We start from the raw sequence: 18,836 nt of genomic DNA on the forward strand, positions 1-18,836 counted from the left end.
CAACTGCACCATCCCTGAGTATTGGCCATGGTGGCTGGAGCTGATGGGAGTTGGAGTCCAACAGTAAGTGGAAGACCACAGATTCCTCATCCCTGAGCCCGTGAAATTGTTTCCATGATTTATTGGATCCTGGCTATAATGAACAACACTGGGAAAGGCATCAAAGCTCTAACCTATATCTTTTGTTATCTTCTGTGCTTCTCTGCATGGCCTTATGTTAACTCACAAAAGCAAGTTTCCTGAGAGTCTCAGCTCTCATTTTCATCCCCCACCTGTGTCTACTGTACGTCTGTTTATTTCCCTGCCCCCCAGATAATTTGCCTGGGTTCAGAGTTCCTCCTTCCAAGAAGGGGCAAGCACTGCATTATGCTATCTGAAATTACTGCCTTTAAAAATATCACTACACACTCCAGACAACATCAAGCACTGTTAATATCGTACTGGTTCCAACTGCAGACCTATAGCATGTGCTTAAATTTATCCTGCTGAAATTAGTGAGGCATTTAGAAGTGTTTAACTTGGTCTAGATTGTGCCAGATATATTTAGAAAGGGGACACGCTGCAGACGACCTAGTCGGAGGAGGGGAAAGAGGCTGGGTAACTTTCTAAAACTGATGACATTGGTGGAAACCAAGCGCAGAAAGAAGATACTAAAAGTGCATCTCAACTGGCAGCTGTTTGTGGGATATTTTCCAGCTGCTAATAATGCCCAGCTCAGAGCATGAATTAAGATAGATTGAGAAAGCCAATTCCCTGAATAATCTGTTCATTTATATATGAGGAGATTCATTCAGTTCTCATGATGTTGATTGCTTTGGGAGGAAGAATGCAGTAAAAAAAATATTGTTTTCACGCCGTGACTTAAAATCTATGTTGCTAGGGATCGGGTACCATGAAGGTCACCATAGTCCTTAGTCCATTCTGACTGTCTTTGCTTCTTGAGACTGTTCAGGTATCAGTTCAATACTATTTTGCTTCTTGCTTCTTATTCTTTGATTACTATTTACAACTACCTGATTTTCAACCAACAGAAATATATCTATCTCTTTATTAATATGCTGCTGTTCATCAAAAAAAAACCCGGACTGGTCTACAACAGCTATACATAATACCATACAATAAAAACCATTTTAAAATCAGAGCTCAGCTCTCTGCTGTGGAAAGATGTGTTCTTAATGGCCCACATGAGCCTAATGGAATGTAGAACTTTTCATCAGGCGTTTAAAAAGTTGAAACAGAAGGTGCCTGTTGAAATTCTGTTGGCAGAGCATTCCACAAAGCTGGCCGGATAACACCAAAGGCTCGGTTTCTTGTTGCTGTCAAAGGAGCCTCCCCAACTCAAAATAACAACTAACAACAGCCCTGCAGATGGTCTCAGTGATTGATCTGGGATATAAGGGTTCAGGCAGTCCCTAAGGAACCCTGGGGCATAAGTTGTTCAGGGGGCATAAGTTTCAACAAGGACATCACATGGTGCCAGCTGCCCTTAGCATTCTGCACCAGCTGGAGTTGCCTCACCAGGCCCAAAGACAGTCCCACGTAGAGCTCATTGCAGTAATCCAGCCTCAAGGTGACCAAAGCATGAACTACACTGGTCAAGCTATCCCCATCCAGGAATGGCTCTAGCCGGCTAACCCAACAAAGCTGGTAAAAGACATTCCTAGCCACAGAGGACAGTTGGGCACCTAATGACAACGATTTATTTAGAAGTACCCCCAAGATATAGGGATGCAGGTAGCACTCTGGGTTAAACCACAGAGCCTAGGACCTGCCAATCAGAAGGTCAGTGGTTCGAATCCCCGCAGTGGCGTGAGCTCCCGTTGCTCGGTCCCTGTTCCTGCCAACCTAGCAGTTCGAAAGCACATCAAAGTGCAAGTAGATAAATAGGTACCGCTCCGGCGGGAAGGTAAACGCTGTTTCCATGCGCTGCTCTGGTTCTCCAGAAGCGGCTTAGTCATGCTGGCCACATGACCCGGAAGCTGTACGCCGGCTCCCTCGGCCAATAAAGTGAGATGAGCGCCACAACCCCAGAGTCGGTCACGACTGGTCCTAATGGTCAGGGGTCCCTTTACCTTTACTTTACCCTCAAGATACGCACTTGCTCCTTCAGAGGGAGTGCATCTGCAGCAGATAACTTTCCTATCTCCAGGACATGAGGACCACCTACCCAAAGAGCCCCTGTCTCACCAGGATCCAAGCCCTCATCCAGTCCACCACTGCATTCAGACACTGATCCGGATATTTCACAGCCTCGCCTGATTCAGGGGTTATGGAGAAGTAGAGTTGTGTGTACTCAAGAGTACCCATTGCTCCACAGCTCCTAGTGACTGCTTGATGACACCTCAAAGTCAGGGACTGAAGTGGAAATTGAGGGAGATACTGAAGCCCTGCATCTAAAAGACAATAAGTTATCCCTCACTTAGAAAATGAACAGAGTGACACTCTTTGTCTCTTCCCATTCATTTTATGTATTATTATCTTTATATCCCACCTTTTCTCCCAGGAGCTCAAAGTGGTGTATAGATGGTTCTTCCCTTTCCCATTTCGCTCTCTCAACAACCCTTTGAGGTTTTTAAGCAGAGGTTGTGTATGGTTTAGTTGAGATTCCTGCATTGCAAGGGGTTGGGATAGATGATCCTCAGGCTCCCTTCCAACTCTACAATTCTACGATTCTATGATTAAGCTGAAAGACTGAGTGGTTCACGGTCACCCAGCAAACTTCCTGAGTGGGGATTTGAAGCCTGCTCTCCCACGTCCTAGTCCAGCACTCTAACCACCATGCGAAGCTGGCTCCCCATGTTGTCTGGGTCTAGCCTGCATGCTATTTTCAACATGCAGGAATTTCTTAAAACAGCCTATGTGTGGTGCCTTCCCTCCACTGCTCCCATAACAGCAGCCCTCTCCTCATAATTTTTCCGCACGTTGTGGAAACTTTCCACATGAACGCTATCTGTTTCTAGCAGCAGCTGCTGCTCTCCACATCAAGCGGAGGAATCTTACAAAGATCACTGTAATACTTTTATAACAGTGCTTTCCCCTAAGTCAAGGGTGTAGAATCCGTCACCCTCCGTTGCTGTTATTGAACTACAGCTCCCATCATCCCTGAGCATTGGCCATTCTGGCTGGGGCTGATGGGAGTTGGAGGACTTCCATGTTGCGGGAGACTGCCTTAGCCAATAGCAGAAAGATTATGTTCCTGTCTAAGTTAAAAATGGCATTGGCAGAGGGAGGACCCACAGCACACATGTAAAGCACATCCAACACTCATTTAAAGCACATGGCTGGGAACTATAGTTTGATAAGGGTGGTGTGAATTTTAGCTGTGTGGGAGGCAAACTACAGTTCCAGGGATTCTTTGTGGGAGTCACATGCTCTGAATATGTGGCTCTGCCAATAGGTTCTATGGAAAGGAAGAGGAACCTCAAATGAGCATTCAGAGGGGCTGTCGTTGACAAGTTGGTATCCTTTAATATTACCCCATCTCCATCTGCCACCACATGCAGCCTGTCTAAATCTGCCTAATGAAACCCAGTTTACCAAAAGGCTTAACATGCTGTTTACTACCATGGCATCAGTACATTTGCAAAGTGTACAGCAACACTTAAAATATGATCAATGCATTCATTTTCATCCAGCAAATCTTTATCACATGTTCATTGACTGATCCTTTCAACCCTAATTAATGTGTAGATTTTTTTTAATAAAAAAAAAAAGGAAAAGAGGGCGCTACCAGATGGATGTTTATTGTGGGATCGGTAGCCATGTATGCAAACCTCTTGCAGTGTCCACACAATATTGTTGGTATCAAAATTCCAGCCCATATTCCCCCCACCCCATTTAACTCAGATTTACCCCTTCCACAAAAAAATCAAGAAGGGTTTTTTTTGGGGGGGGGGTTAAACTAGTTGCCAGCAACCCATTTGTGATATCTGAATGACCTGTTTGCAACATCAAGCTTCCTTTTGGAAAGACCCAGAAAGCCGAGCCAAGACCCAGATATGTTTTGCAAAGTAACATGTCACACTCCAAAGATCTCAGTAGCTGGGCTTTCAATTTATATAACTCTTCAGAGGCTTATGGATTGAAATACAGGAAGTACTGTAAAAACACAGCGGCCATAGACAACAATATGATTCTTTATTTTTGCGATAATAATTAACGGGGGAAAGGACAACAGGTTCATTGAAAGTTTGAAGGCTGCCACGGCTGTTGAGTGTTACACAACCACTCTAGAGATTTAAAGCCAGAGCCCTGGCAGGACTACAGAAACAGAATAAGATGTGAGAGGAAGTTTCTTGCACACTCTCTCTCTCTCTTTCTTTCTCTGAACCAGCATCTGAAATCGGGATGACCAAAGCTTTTCAGGAAATTACATTGGGCAATAAATTTGAAATTAGACACAAGTTCACATAGTAGAATCCACCGTTGCTGTAACATCTGTACCCAAATCCAGAACGTGGAGCTTTTCTCTCACCTAGGACCCCTAAGGTCTGAGATGGGTAAAGAACAGCTGGCAGAAAATGCAGCACTGTTGATCAAGCAAGGGCAACAAGCCAAACTCTCCTGGTATTTATGTCAAGCCTGAAGAGTTTGGATTTGATATCCCACCTTTCACTCTCTTTAAGGAGTCTCAAAGCGGCTAACATTCTCCTTTCCCTTCCTCCCCCACAACAAACACTCTGTGAGGTGAGTGGGGCTGAGAGACTTCGGAGAAGTGTGACTGGCCCAAGGTCACCCAGCAGCTGCATGTGGAGGAGCGGAGACACGAACCCGGTTCCCCAGATTACAAGTCTACCGCTCTTAACCACTACACCACACTGGCTCTCTGGCCAACCCAGAGGCTTTATCCTGTTAATGTCTTCTGCTGACATTCATCTCCAGGTGCCTTCAGAGGTAAGGCAGGTGTCAGCTGGTGAGCAGGCTATTTTTGGCTGTCACTGGCATCTATCTGTCTTGGGACACAGTGGAGGAGTGAACTTTTGAGGGTGAAGTCAAAATGTTGGACGGTTGCAGTGCCTAATTTGGCTGTAGAGGCCTGCTGCAAGAGAGGCATGTTTTGTTGAAGCCAGGGCAGATGAAGGCGTCAGGTTTTGCTGCAGCAGATGCACCATGGCATTTCTCCTCTCTGCACACCTCCCAGCAGGCATTCCTCCTCTGGTCACTGCTACAGATGCATGACCTGACTTGTTGTTTAGTCGTTTAGTCGTGTCCGACCCTTCGTGACCCCATGGACCAGAGCACGCCAGGCACTCCTGTTTTCCACTGCCTCCCGCAGTTTGGTCAAACTCATGTTGGCAGCCTCGAGAACACTGTCCAACCATCTCGTCCTCTGTCGTCCCCTTCTCCTTGTGCCCTCCATCTTTCCCAACATCAGGGTCTTTTCCAGAGAGTCTTCTCTTCTCATGAGGTGGCCAAAATATTGGAGCCTCAGCTTCAGGATCTGTCCTTCAAGTGAGCACTCAGGGCTGATTTCCTTAAGAATGGAGAGGCTTGATCTTCTTGTAGTCCATGGGACTCTCAAGAGTCTCCTCCAGCACCATAATTCAAAAGCATCAATTCTTCGGCGATCGGCCTTCTTTATGGTCCAGCTCTCACTTCCATACATCACTACTGAGAAAACCATGGCTTTAACTATCACTGCCTTGCCGTGGCGAAGGGGCTTGAATAACTCAGAGAAGCTATGAGCTATGCCGTGCAGGGCCACCCAAGATGGACAGGTCATAGTGGAGAGTTTTGACCAAACGTGATCCACCTGGAGGAGGAACCGGCAAGCCACTCCAGTATCCCTGCCAAGAAAACTCCATGGACAGTGACCTAACTATCTCCAGGCAATTCAGTCATCTGCAAGGGATTCCCAGAGAGCACGGCTGATGTTGCCAGCCTTCATGCCCCACTATCGCAGTCCCCTTCCCAGGGAGGCTTACCAACATTATTATATCTTAAGACGCCAAATGAAAACCTTTCTTGCAGGTATTGTTCTGCTTGGTTCTGTAATGCTACTCCTGCTCCTTTAGCCTCAGTTAGCACCCACCATTCTGTATTTGATCTCTGAGGACATTTAGTGTTCTCTTCAGGGTAGATGTCATTGCCTTAGCGTCACACAGGCCTGAGCTCTGGGCATTAGAAATTAAAACACTGACTTCACATCTGAGAGAAGTTATCTGACAAAACAACAGTCTCCCTGCGGGTAGCCTTGATGCTGTGGAATAGCCTTGGTTCACACACAGCCGCTTCACTTCTGAAAGCAAACAAAGGACTAGTCCAGGGACAAAGCTTCTGATCTGCATTCAAAATGCCTCAGGTTCAGTTCCCATCTTAGGGTCAAGGGAAACCCCTGTCTGTAACTTTGGAGAGCTGGTGTTGCCAATCTGTGTACCAGGCATGTCCAAAGTCCACTTTGGGGGTCTAATCTGGCCCGCCAGTCAGTTTAATCCGGCCCCTGTGGCAGTTTATTTTCCGGGGTAAAATCCTAAAAAAACCCTCAACAACTTCAATCCTAAAAAACACTTCAACAACAATGGCTGGCCCTTTGGTTGGCCTTCACGGCCCTTCACTTCATTAAATCTGACCCTCTTTGAAAAAAGTTTGGACACCACTGATTACTGACCTATGTGGACCAATGTCAACAAAAGAGGTTTAATGACTCTCTCAAAGCAAATCTTTTAAAATGTAGTATAAACACCGACAACTGGGAAGAACTTGCCTGTGAGCGCTCCAATTGGAGGACAGCCTTTACCAAAGGTGTCATGGGCTTCGAAGAAGCACAAACTCAGGACGAAAGGGAGAAAAGTGCTAAAAGGAAAGCACGCTTGGCAAACCCACACCGTGATCAACTCCTGCCCAGAAACCTATGTCCCCACTGTGGAAGGACATGTGGATCCAGAATTGGCCTCCACAGTCACTTAGAGACTCACTGTTAAGACAATCTTACTTGGCTACAAGTGATTGCCGAAGAAGAAGAAGAAGAAGAAGAAGATACATAGACCAATAGCCTGATCGGTATGAGGCAGCTTCCTGTGTTTCAAAGTCAAAGAATTGTAGAATTGTAGAGTTGGAAGGCACCCCAAGGGTTATCTAGTAAAAACCCCTGAAATGCAGGAATCTTAGCTAAAGCATCCATGGCAGATGGCCATCCCAGAGGTGTAGCGTGGAGGGTGCTGGGGGTGCACAATTTTTAGAGTGGGTGCAAACAGGTGCCCCCACAGCAGGCTCCTTCATCGGAGCCTGGCTCCATGCCCAAAAGGGGCTGCTGCGCCTCTCCTGGTATGCCCCGCAGAGGACCTTAAGGTCCATGAATAACCATCGTTTAGAGGTCCCGGGTCCTAAGGAAGTCAGACTATCCTCCACCAGGGCCAGGGCCTTTTCAGTGATGGCTCTGACCTGGTAGAATGCTCTGTCCCATGAGACCAGGGCCCTTCAGGATTTAACCTCCTTCTGTCAGGCCTGTAAATCAGAGCTATTCCGCCTGACCTTTAATTTGAATTCAGCCTGAACTTTTATTTCCCTTCTCTCCCCCCCCCCCCTTTTATGAAGATTACCTGTTCTGAGACCCCACAGCTAATTCTCCCCTGGCCTCCTCGCTGGCCCATGTAGGACCTATTCAGCCAGCTAGCCCTGGGGATTATCTAATTGCTTATTTCCCCTAAAGTAATTTTTGAATTTTATTGTTATTCGTGTTTTTATACTGTATTTTATGCTGCTTTTATAATGGTTTTAAATTTGTTGTTAGCCGCTCTGAGCCTGGTTTTTGAACCGGGAAGGGCAGGGTATAAATATTTATGATGATGATGATGCCTGGTGCAGCTCTGCCCCCAGGTCAGGCCTGACGTGGCGGCAGAGAGCAGGAGAGTCAGCGGTAATGCTGCCGCTCACCCTCCTTGGCTGCAAGGCACCTCACGCCCAGCTGCAGTAGCTCCACCACCAGGTCACATCTGACCCGGCGGCAGAGAGCATGCCACCTTGGTCATGGCAAGTCGTGCCCAGCCGCAATAGCTCCGCTTCTGCTGCCAGGTCAGGCCTGACCCGGTTGCAGAGAGCAGGCGGAGAGGGGGCAAGAAAGCTGCTGCCCATTCTTCTCAGCTGCCCAGGGCCTATGCTCTGCCGCTGAGACATCCAGCCTCTGCTTAAAAACCTACAACCTTCCGAGGGAGTCCGCTCCACTGTCAAATGACTCTAACCATTAAAAAGTTCTTCCTGGAATCGCCTTTCTTGTAACTTGAAGCCAATGGTTCGAATCCTGCCCTCCAGAGCAGGAGAAAACAAGCTTGTTCCCTCTTCCATGTGACAGCTCTTGAAATCTTTGAAGATGGCTATCCTACCTCCCTCTCAGTCTCCTCTTTTCCCAGTCTCCTCTTTGTTCATTGTTTTAGTTTATTTTATTGTTGGTTTTGTAGATGCTGTTAAAAAAAATTACCCAGCCATTTACAAGTTTATCAGTAACTATACAAAGATTCTTCCAATAAAGCAAATCTGGCCTTCAATCCTTGTAAATGCATAAGAATCCAGCTTTTTTCATTTTTTTGCAATAAATCTTAAAGCTGATCATTATAATCCCCTACAACTGCTAAAGCCTATGTTGGCACCCTTTGCCAAACCTTACCTAATCACTTGAACTGCTGGTTCTGGGATGACCTACATGTGCCTTAAAACTGATCGTTTGCAAACCTTAGTGTTTAGGACAGTATAGTCTTCTGATTTCAATACAATTTACATCTGAGTAAACAAGCACAGCATTGGCTGCCCATCCTATTATAGCCAACAGGACCAAATGAAGTAAATAAAAGAACCTGTCTACTGCTGAGAGCACTGGTAAGCTCTTAAGCAGGTATGTAACCCTGTTTAATAAAGCTGTTTCATTACCACCAGCTGAGTAAGTAATGACTATAGTAAAGGTTCAACAGACAACATTTTAGGAAAAATATTTTGCTTTATTATGTTGGGGCAGCCAACAGATATTGTTGGACTCAGAATCCTACTCAGCCTCAGACCCCAGGCCAATACATAAGAATGATGGCATACCTTCCAACACATTGAGATGCCATCTTCCCGTTTTTTAATCGCGAGAGGACAGCAGCTGTTCGGATTGCCTCAATCTCAGCCCTGGGGAAAAAAGCGCTTTCTTTGAGGGGAAATTGCACAAGATCACAGCAACCAAAATGGCCGCCATGCTCCCGCAATTAAAAAAACCCACAGGATGTCTCAGTTTTTCTGGGACACTGGCAGAGTATGTGGTAGGAACTGAAGCCTGACAACATGTGGGGGATATCATATTGACTACCCCTGTAGTTCTGTACTCAGGTCCTGAAAACAAGGACCCTGTCTGATAAATAAGGACAGTGTGTGTAAATCTGTATAAAATCTGGAGAGTCTGACTCCAGCAGAGGTTGCTGTAAAAACTATTACAACCTTATGCCAGAGGATTCTGCCAGCAAAGAGAAGGGTTACTGCTGGCACAATTTATCTCTGCACATATACAGTACTGGAACATAATTATATAACAGGCTGTAGAGGGTCATGGTGCCCCAGTTACCCTGTAGTACAGAATGACTCTTCATGCACTGTGTCACAATTGAATACAGAAACACGGCTCCCATTCTTAATCAGCGGGGCGGGGGAGCAGAGAATCACAGATAGGTGAAGCATACAGAAAGAGACAAGGTGTGGATTCTATGTGACAGAAAAATGGAATTTTTTTTTTTGTCTTCAGTATATCTGAAGGAGTGTCTCCACCCCCATCGTTCTACCCGGACACTGAGGTCCAGCGCTGAGGGCCTTCTGGTGGTTCCCTCACTGTGAGAAGCCAAGTTACAGGGAACCAGGCAGAGGGCCTTCTCGGTAGTGGCACCCGCCCTGTGGAACGCCCTCCCCTCAGATGTCAAAGAGAACAACAACTACCAGAGTTTTAGAAGACATCTGAAGGCAGCCCTGTTTAGGGAGGCCTTTAATGTTTGATGCATTACTGTATTTTTTGTTGGAAGCCGCCCAGAGTGGCTGGGGAAGTCCAGCCAGATGTGCGGGGTATAAATATATTATTATTATTATCATTATTTTATTTTATTTTCCTTGGTATGGTTCAGCACAGAGCATTTAAATGAATTAATTTATAAGACTTCCTCTAAAGAAGACTCAAACTGCTACAACTTTAACCACACCATACCATTGCTACCAAAATATCTTCCTCATACTCCAGCACCTCCTGCCTATAGCACTTGACTGGCAAATTGTTAGCAGTTTATTCATGCTTGTAAGCTCAGAAGTCTTCTGAGTCAAACCCAAGGAGATCATCGGACAAGTCTAGACTAGCCTGTTCTACACTCCGGAGCTTTAAACCAACTGCAGTTAAGTGCAGAATAATATTCAGACAGTGAGGAATTCAGATAAACAGAGGCACAACTTAGGACAGGTGTGGGAAACCTGTGGCCTTCCAGATGTAGCTCCCGTCACCTCCAGCTAGAATGACCAAAAAACAAGGGGTGCTGGGAGTTGTAATCCAACAACATCTGGAGAGTCACAGATCCCCAATCCCTGATTTAGAATGTGGAGACTCTCATAATGTGCTTAATACTGGGCAATGTTGGTTCTTCACCACCCCGCATCACAACTTGCCTTGGACACATACATTTATTCTGTATCAGGTCTCAGATACGCTCCATCCCTTGTACTTCAGATGGAATGCTGACTTTTTAAAAAACACATTCATCCTTTACAAAAATGACCATTTTAAATGCCATTGGAAAAACTACTACAGTATGTGTGCACGTCAGTGATGTCACAGGTACTAGACAGTAGGTGCTCACCATAGTCTGCTTTACTTGTGCCCCTCCCCCCCAATACACCTGGCTCCAGAACATTAGAATGGGAATGTTCTTTCACATCAGTAAATGTACTTTCAACTGTCTTTACTTGTACATGGGTACAAGTGTCTCTCTCTTCCCCATATGATTGTTGTCCACAAAGTCATAAACGGAGGTCTATGGTTGCTTGAACAATTTCTGCAATAACTCCCAGGGAATGGAGAGTTAATAATTTGCTGCAATTACAACATTCTAAACACTAAGTTACCCAATCATAACCAGGGAATGGTTAACAATAATGCAATAGTACCTTTGCCCTTTGGCCACACAGAATGCTGATCCAGTGCCATAGAAGATATTAGTCCAGAGTCTCTAAAAATGGGTGATGGGGGAAGCCAGGACAAATTGCTGCTGTCACTTGTAGCAAAGGTGGGAAGCCATTGGCCAGAAACTTTAAAGCAAATTTGGCCAGCCTGGTGTGAACCTGATGGACTGGGGATGGCTGGAGCTGATAGGAACTGTAGTACAAAATAGCTAGGGGGCAAAGTCTACTTTTATTTTTATTTTTTTTAATTAGATTTCCTGAGTGTGAACACAAAGAGCCAAAATCATACACCAGTCTCACATCTATTCTGCCTAGTACCAGCATTTTTCATTTCCTTGTCTAAAGACAATGCTAACAGGGAAAGCTGTCAAGGAACAAGTCTACTACAGTTTTCAGCCATCAGTCTGCAAGGAGAGCAATTATAGAGTTACAGAAAAGACTAGTGTGGCAGGAGCGAGTTTCTGTGCAAAATTTTTCCTAAGGCAACGACTCAGCAAAGGCACACACAAAATTCCGCTGACATACGCGAGGAAGCCAGAAGCACCCCTGACCTGCAAATAGAACGAATGTATAAAACAATCATGTACTGTCAAAGCAAACAGCCATTACAATATTAAACAAAGCAAATTAAAATAACTGGCCGCAAAAAACCACATTAAACAGAAGCAGAAAATAATAATTAGGAAACCTCACAATGGGTCAGACTAACCACAACTTTAGACATGTGTTTGAATCACACACTTGCAATTGAATACCAGTTGCCGAAAACTGCAGGTGGGAAGAGTTCTGTTGCGTCTAGTGGGATACTGTGGGAATAGGATGCTGGACTAGATGGGCCTGATCCAGCAAGGGTCTACTTATGTCTTTAACTGGCCACATCTCTTACTGTTTAACAAAGCTCCAATCCGGATCAGGCTTTGCCCTTCCCAACCATTTTCCAAGAAGGCTGCTGACCCACAAAGCTGCTGCTTGCTCCAATTTAAAAATCAAATCAGAGCAGATAGATTCAGGGTGGCTGACATTCAGCTGGAAACCAGTTTCCCCCCACCCCATGTCACAGCCCCATCCAGCTAGAAATCCCTTGCGGCTACCTTGTTTAGGAAAAGAGAAGTGGTTTAAAATCGTGCTTAAAGTCTCGTCTGCTTTGAGATATACATGAAGCAAGGTAGCAAATAATATAAATTAAATGTTATGGCTGTAAGGTATGCTGCTATCATACATCATATAGCCCACCCCAAATTTGAGGACATTCCCACACCAAATATTTGTCCTTAGAGTGCTGGTACAGTCCACACTTTTTCTGGATCTTGCTGCCGGGAAGTTAACAGCTCTTTTAAGAAATGCCAAATACTATACAACAATCAAAAGGTTTGTTGTTCCACACAAGCGTTCCACTTGGAACAGGAGGCTCAATCGTTTGCTTGATGGATTTACTTTCAGGTAGGCCCTCCATTTTCCCACTTAAGACCAGAGACTAATTTGCAGTCTACCCATGAGTGGATCTTTTCACTTGGTTTGGCATCATCCACTCAGCAGCTAGAGCCAGCCTTTGAGCAAGCGCCACGACCTAAGCTGAATTAAAAGGAGGAATAGATCATTCTGTCGCATCACCACCATCAGTATCAGAGCTCAAAGAAAGAGCTAACGAGATGAAAGGGATACAATCTCCCATAGCAGTAAATCCAGAAAGCAGAAAATTAGTGCTGTGTTTCACAAGCGGTCAATTTCACATATCTGTATGCAGATGGATGGATTCTACGCACGTTTGCATGGATGTAATTCTCACTTCATTCAGCAGGCTTACTCCCAAGTAAGGATGCTCAGGGTCACAGTCTCAGAGCAAAACCTTTATTTGGGATTATGTTCCTTCCAGCTCATTGCAATTTACATTTGAGTAAACAAGCACAGCATTGGCTGCCCATCCTATTAAAGCCAACAGAGCAAAGCCAAGTAAATAAAAAGTCCTGTCTGGTGCAGAGAGCTCTTTTTAGGAGCATTGTAACATTTCTACCCGTCTTCTCCATCTATTATCTAACAAGAGCTTGAATGTTACTGCCCGACATAGTAAGGATTTAACTGAAGGTAGTGGAAATCTGTTCCTATTTGCATCTTTGGTAACAATGTGCCCCTGCAGAAAGCTAGCATTTCATAGAACTAGACTATCAAGTTGCACAAAGGTGGGGCATGAGACTGGTTTCTACTTAAATGCATGTTCAGGCTCGTTGTACAGGAACACCAGATTTATTTACTGTAGGCATTCCTGTTTCAATTCCCAAGCTGAGGGGGGGGGGTAAGGGACATTAATTAGAAGACTGCTCTTATAAATCCCTCCATTGCTTCATTTGACCATTCGTAAACATCTATTCTGATAAGACCTTGCATGGAAGAATACCATTTAAATACACTATAAGGGGTGTTTTCATAAATCTATATGAGTTGGTATGGCCCGGACTATAGTCTCACATGCTGAACACTGGATGGGAAGACTGGAAGGCCAGTTACGTAATCTCCACAGCTGCATATTGCTCATGTATTATTTCCATGGGTGCGGCTGATCCAGTTTAGCAGGAAGCCAGCAAGGGAAGGAATGGGGATAGAGGAGTCATTCTATTTCTGTTTCATTTTAATGAGAAACTACAGTGGTACCTTGGTTCCCGAATGGCTTAGTTGCCGAGCAAATTGGCTCCCAAACGCCGCAAACTAGTTTGTGTTCTGGTTTGTGAATGTTTTTCGGAAGCTGAACATCCGATGCGGCTTCCACTTGAGTGCAGGAAGCTCCTCCAGCCAATTGGAAGCCACATCTTGGTTTTTGAACTGTTTTGGGAGTCAAACAGACTCCCGGAATGGATTAAGTTCCAGAACCAAGGTACCACTGTACCCCATTTGCTCAGTTGGTTACAGTGTGGTGCTGATAACGCCAAGGTTGCAGGTTCGATCCCCATATGGGGCAGCTACATATTTCTACATTGCTCGATGACCCCCAGGGTTCCTTCCTCTACAATTCTATGAATATATGTACTTCTTGAACCAACAGGCAAACGGAAACACAGCTGTCCTTCAAAGTTCATCCCTTACCTGAATCTACAATGCAGTTTCCCAACCAAACAAGTACAAAAATACATCTATTAGCACTTGTACTGGTAAAAACAACCCGGAAAAATGCATACGTTAAGGGAAATGGCTTGCAACAAAATGTGTATATTATTCAAAACTGTGTACAAAATGTCTTTATTAGGAGAAATTCACACTAAAATGCTTGTGGGATTTTATATATATTGCAAACTGCTACAAGTATTGGATTTAAGACTGAAAAAAGTGAGAAACAGAAAGAACCAAAAACGACAGATTTGCCCATCCCTATCAAGGAGACAGCCATTATGAGCAATGGACTTGGGGAGCGTTGTGGGAGAGGCAGAAGCAGTATGGTGCAGGATATAGGGCATGGGCACAAGGAGACTTGGATTCAACCCCTGCCCAAAAGGTCACTTGTTTTTCAGCCTGGCCAACACCTCACCTGGAGTACTGTGTCCAGTTCTGGGCACCACAGTTCAAGAAGGACACTGACAAACTGAAACGTGTCCAGAGGAGGGCAACCAAAATGGTCAAAGGCCTGGAAACGATGCCTTATGAGGAACGGCTAAGGGAGCTGGGCATGTTTAGCCTGGAGAAGAGGAGGTTAAGGGGTGATATGATAGCCATGTTCAAATATATAAAAGGACGTCATATAGAGGAGGGAGAAAGGTTGTTTTCTGCTGCTCCAGAGAAGCGGACACGGAGCAATGGATCCAAACTACAAGAAAGAAGATTCCACCTAAACATTAGGAAGAACTTCCTGACAGTAAGAGCTGTTCGACAGTGGAATTTGCTGCCAAGGAGTGTGGTGGAGTCTCCTTCTTTGGAGGTCTTTAAGCAGAGGCTTGACAACCATATGTCAGGAGTGCTCTGATGGTGTTTCCTGCTTGGCAGGGGGTTGGACTCGATGGCCCTTGTGGTCTCTTCCAACTCTATGATTCTATGAACACCAGAGGTTCTTTGTAAGGATTGCCTGGGATAACCCTCAGAACCTCAACTCCTTTGCAGATTACGGGGACACAACTATGCTCAATCAGTAAAACAGTATTCCTAGTTTGCAAAATGACCTGCTGTAATCCACAACAGCTTGCACTTTGATGCAATAGCTCTGTGGCGTCCATTAATAGTGGCTGTTGCCAAATCAACTATTTCAGCCCACTCTGCAGCTTGGTGCCAACACTGTGTGACCTACATTATTGGTGCAACACCAAAGTTATTACAGCCACCCTTGCACTGAAGCCTACATGCATAATTACTAGCAGAGCAGGTTAGGTTTACAAGATCCAGGAGATCCAGCAACTTAATAATAAATCGTTTAGATTAGGAAAGTCAAGCCCAGATCAACAGTTATAGAAGGCCAAGAGAGCCCTGACTGGCTCTCTAGATCACCTCATCCTGTTGACTGGACGAACTACCTTCCAGCCATCTTCTGGGGGGTGGAGCAGCAAGGCCAGCAGGAAATCAGGCCAGCAGAAACCTGATTTATTGGCAGCTTCAGGGCCTAATAATGCATAATACTTATGGTACAGTTTACTCATAGGAAACTGCTTTAATTTTATTTTTTTGTTAAGAACTATTCCCAGCCCTAGGGACGCGGGTGGTGCTGTGGGTTAAAGCCTCAGTGCCTAGGGCTTGCCGATCGAAAGGTCGGCGGTTCGAATCCCCGCGGCGGGGTGCGCTCCCGTTGTTCGGTCCCAGCGCCTGCCAACCTAGCAGTTCGAAAGCACTCCCGGGTGCAAGTAGATAAATAGGGACCGCTTACTAGCGGGAAGGTAAACGGTGTTTCCGTGTGCGGCTCTGATTCGCCAGAGCAGCGATGTCACGCTGGCCACGTGACCCGGAAGTGTCTTCGGACAGCACTGGCCCCTGGCCTCTTAAGTGAGATGGGCGCACAACCCTAGAGTCTGTCAAGACTGGCCCATACGGGCAGGGGTACCTTTACCTTTACCTTTTATTCCCAGCCCTGCATCTGGAACTACTGCGAACTGAGCTGTTCATCAATTAACTAGGCAACAGTGCTTTTCATATCAACGTTGAGAGTCTTTTCTGCTTTGCAATGCACCAGTTACTTTGCTAATGTTTTGCACGACACTTGACATAGGCTAATGTCATTATGATAAAAGCCATTTGATTTGTTTTTGAATAGGAATTATGGATGCATCAACACCACAAACTTACATCACTTGCAAATCACTTTTAGCCCACAAAGAATCTTGGGTGCTGTAGGTTTATTGAGTTTAGACGTATGTTTATAGGCTCCTAACAGTTTTACAGGACCACAGTGCCCAAGGTTTGTAATATGGTTGAATCTTCAGTGGGAGATCTGTTTAATTATTTGCTGGATGACCTCTGGGTGACTGTCTACCCTTTGTGCTGTTGGGAATGAATTCAGCAAATGTCTGGGATGTGTGTATTCTTTCCACATTAGCTCAAATGTGTGCTGGGTGAATCCTTTAGACTCAATAAAGGACACCCCATTCCATTGCTGCCTATCTTTAGCAGCAGCACTTGTCATCGCGGACTAGCGTGGCATTTGTTAACTGCGTTGTAACTCGCAAAGCTAATCAGGAGCATAATGGGGCAATATATTAGGCACCTCTGCGAAGCCAAGAAATGTGGTCAGATTGTTAGCAAACAAATAATCTAAACAGCGCAATGGTCAAGGGTAAGAGTTGATATTAAATTGCTGATATCGTACTTCTGAACAACACTTTTATCGTGCAAAGAGCTCAGCAGTTTCCTCCTTACATTACTTCGCAGCTACCCTTCAGAGGAAGTCACTATTATTCCCATTTTACAGTTAAGAACACGGGGTTGAATTCAAGCTAAGTTTGTTGAGCTTAGAACCCATCAAAATCAATAGGACAAGTTAACTATGACCTTGCCTAAGTCCCATTGATATAAATGGGCTTTAAGGGCAGCAAACGCAGCTTTGTCCTATGATACCTCACCCCTGGGTCCTACAGCCCAACATCTGCCGCCTGAGGCAGCCACCTCACACCAAATGATAGGGATGGCCTTGTATAATCCTGTTCACATGATCTGTTCTGTAAAGTTAAGTTAAATCTGATCTGTACCGGGGCCCAATAAAGCATCACAGAGTTGCAATCACTTGTCTCTCTGTGAATCAGTTGAGGATAATTATGTTCACTTTCAGATTACTATTTTCACCATTTATCATTAGAGGGTGCGTTATAACACAAGCTAGAATGTAGTATAAGTCTCTGCCCCACGCAGGTTTGGCAGCGTGGAGAGAAACAGCAGAGGGAGAGATCATGAAGTTAAACAAGTGCAGGGATTGGGAGCCCAAGGCCAGCCAGATGTTCTCAGACTCCATCTCCCACCAACATAGCCAACTGTCAGTGGTGATGGGAGGCAGAGTCAACATCTGGAAGGACCACAGGTTCCCCATCCCTGAGCAAGAAGAGATGGGCTTTGGAGCAAAACAGGTGGCACAAAAGTGGGCAGGAGCAAAGAAAAGAAAAGAAAGATTTAAAGACTTCTAAAGTGATCAAAAGTCACAGAGTCTGAAAAGTTAAGGTCACAGGCAGGCATTTATCAGGAGAAAGATAAGAACTTCATGCTGACATTTTGCAGAACAGTATGAACTCTCTCATACAGAAATGGAAGGTCAATGAATAATTTTCCTTTGTGTTGTTTCCATAAATTTGGAAAGTATATTTATTTCCTTGTACAGTACAGATAAGGAAAGTGAGGAAAGCTGTAGGGCATGGGGTGGGGGACGCTTTTTGGAGAGCCTCGTCTGCTAGTGCCATTTGGGTTCCCTCCAGCTTCCCAGCTAGCACATCTCAGCTGTCCGTGGCTCATTGGTAAATAAATGCATTTATGCAACAGGTTGCAAAATTCTTCCTGCCATTCTCACGCTGAGCAGCAAAGGCATGATACAATATTAAATCCTTTGGATATAGAAAACCTTTAGTGCACCAAAAGCAGAGTGAAAATAAACCCAAAGTGCCATCTCAGAGGTGCAGAATAACCCCATATTAGTTGTTCGCATACTGATGTCCTGATTCAACACTGAAGCCACAAGCTTTGCAGATCCTATCCGGTTGCAAGTTTACTTGAGTTCACAGAAGTGGTTGCCAGCTTGAATTTCTGCTGGTGCAGAAAGGAGATCAAAGTACCTGTGTGTATGGGAGAGAGAGGAAGCCACCTTATGCTGTTTGCCCTGCTAGCTCATTACTGTCCTCTGCCTGGAAGCAACGTCCCAGGGTCTCAGCTACAGGTCTTGCTCATCACCTGCTAGGGACAGAAACATGTACTCTGCTACTGAGATATACGCTGTGTAGACACGTAACCTTTGAAACATGCAGAAGCTTCTTTTTATGCTTTCATATAGTACATAGCGGTTTGCAGTTATACACACCTTTGCAAGATAACATAATCTAAAACAGCACCCATTATCCCTGCTGTCCGCACACACAGGTGAGCATGTTTTCAGACTATTCTGTTCTCTGTTGCCCTCCCCTAAATTAGTGTTTCCACAGGGTGTGTGCGTGTGTTTCACAGTCTTCTGAAAAGGGGCCTGGAAACTGGTGTGCTGATACAGTGGTGCCTCGCAAGACGAAATTAATTAGTTCTGCGAGTTTTTTCGTTCTACGAGTTTTTTCATCTTGCAAAGCACC

General features: G+C 45.1%; 2 long non-coding RNA genes across 2 annotated transcripts in view; one reads left to right on the top strand and one right to left on the bottom strand.

The window, feature by feature from the left end:
- Window positions 1-18,836, top strand: part of LOC310674092 — a 36,233-nt gene that overhangs the window by 2,197 nt on the left and 15,200 nt on the right. The gene's annotated exons all lie outside the window — the stretch shown is intronic.
- LOC310674093 lies at window positions 1,876-15,771 on the bottom strand. The gene is made up of 3 exons (XR_014509397.1): window positions 15,141-15,771; window positions 10,887-14,627; window positions 1,876-2,672 (listed from the first exon to the last, which is right to left on the bottom strand). It is a non-coding gene; the product is annotated as an uncharacterized lncRNA (long non-coding RNA).

Source organism: Podarcis tiliguerta (assembly GCF_965153285.1).
Source record: "Podarcis tiliguerta genome assembly, chromosome: 3".
Taxonomy (NCBI): Eukaryota; Metazoa; Chordata; class Lepidosauria; order Squamata; family Lacertidae; genus Podarcis; species Podarcis tiliguerta.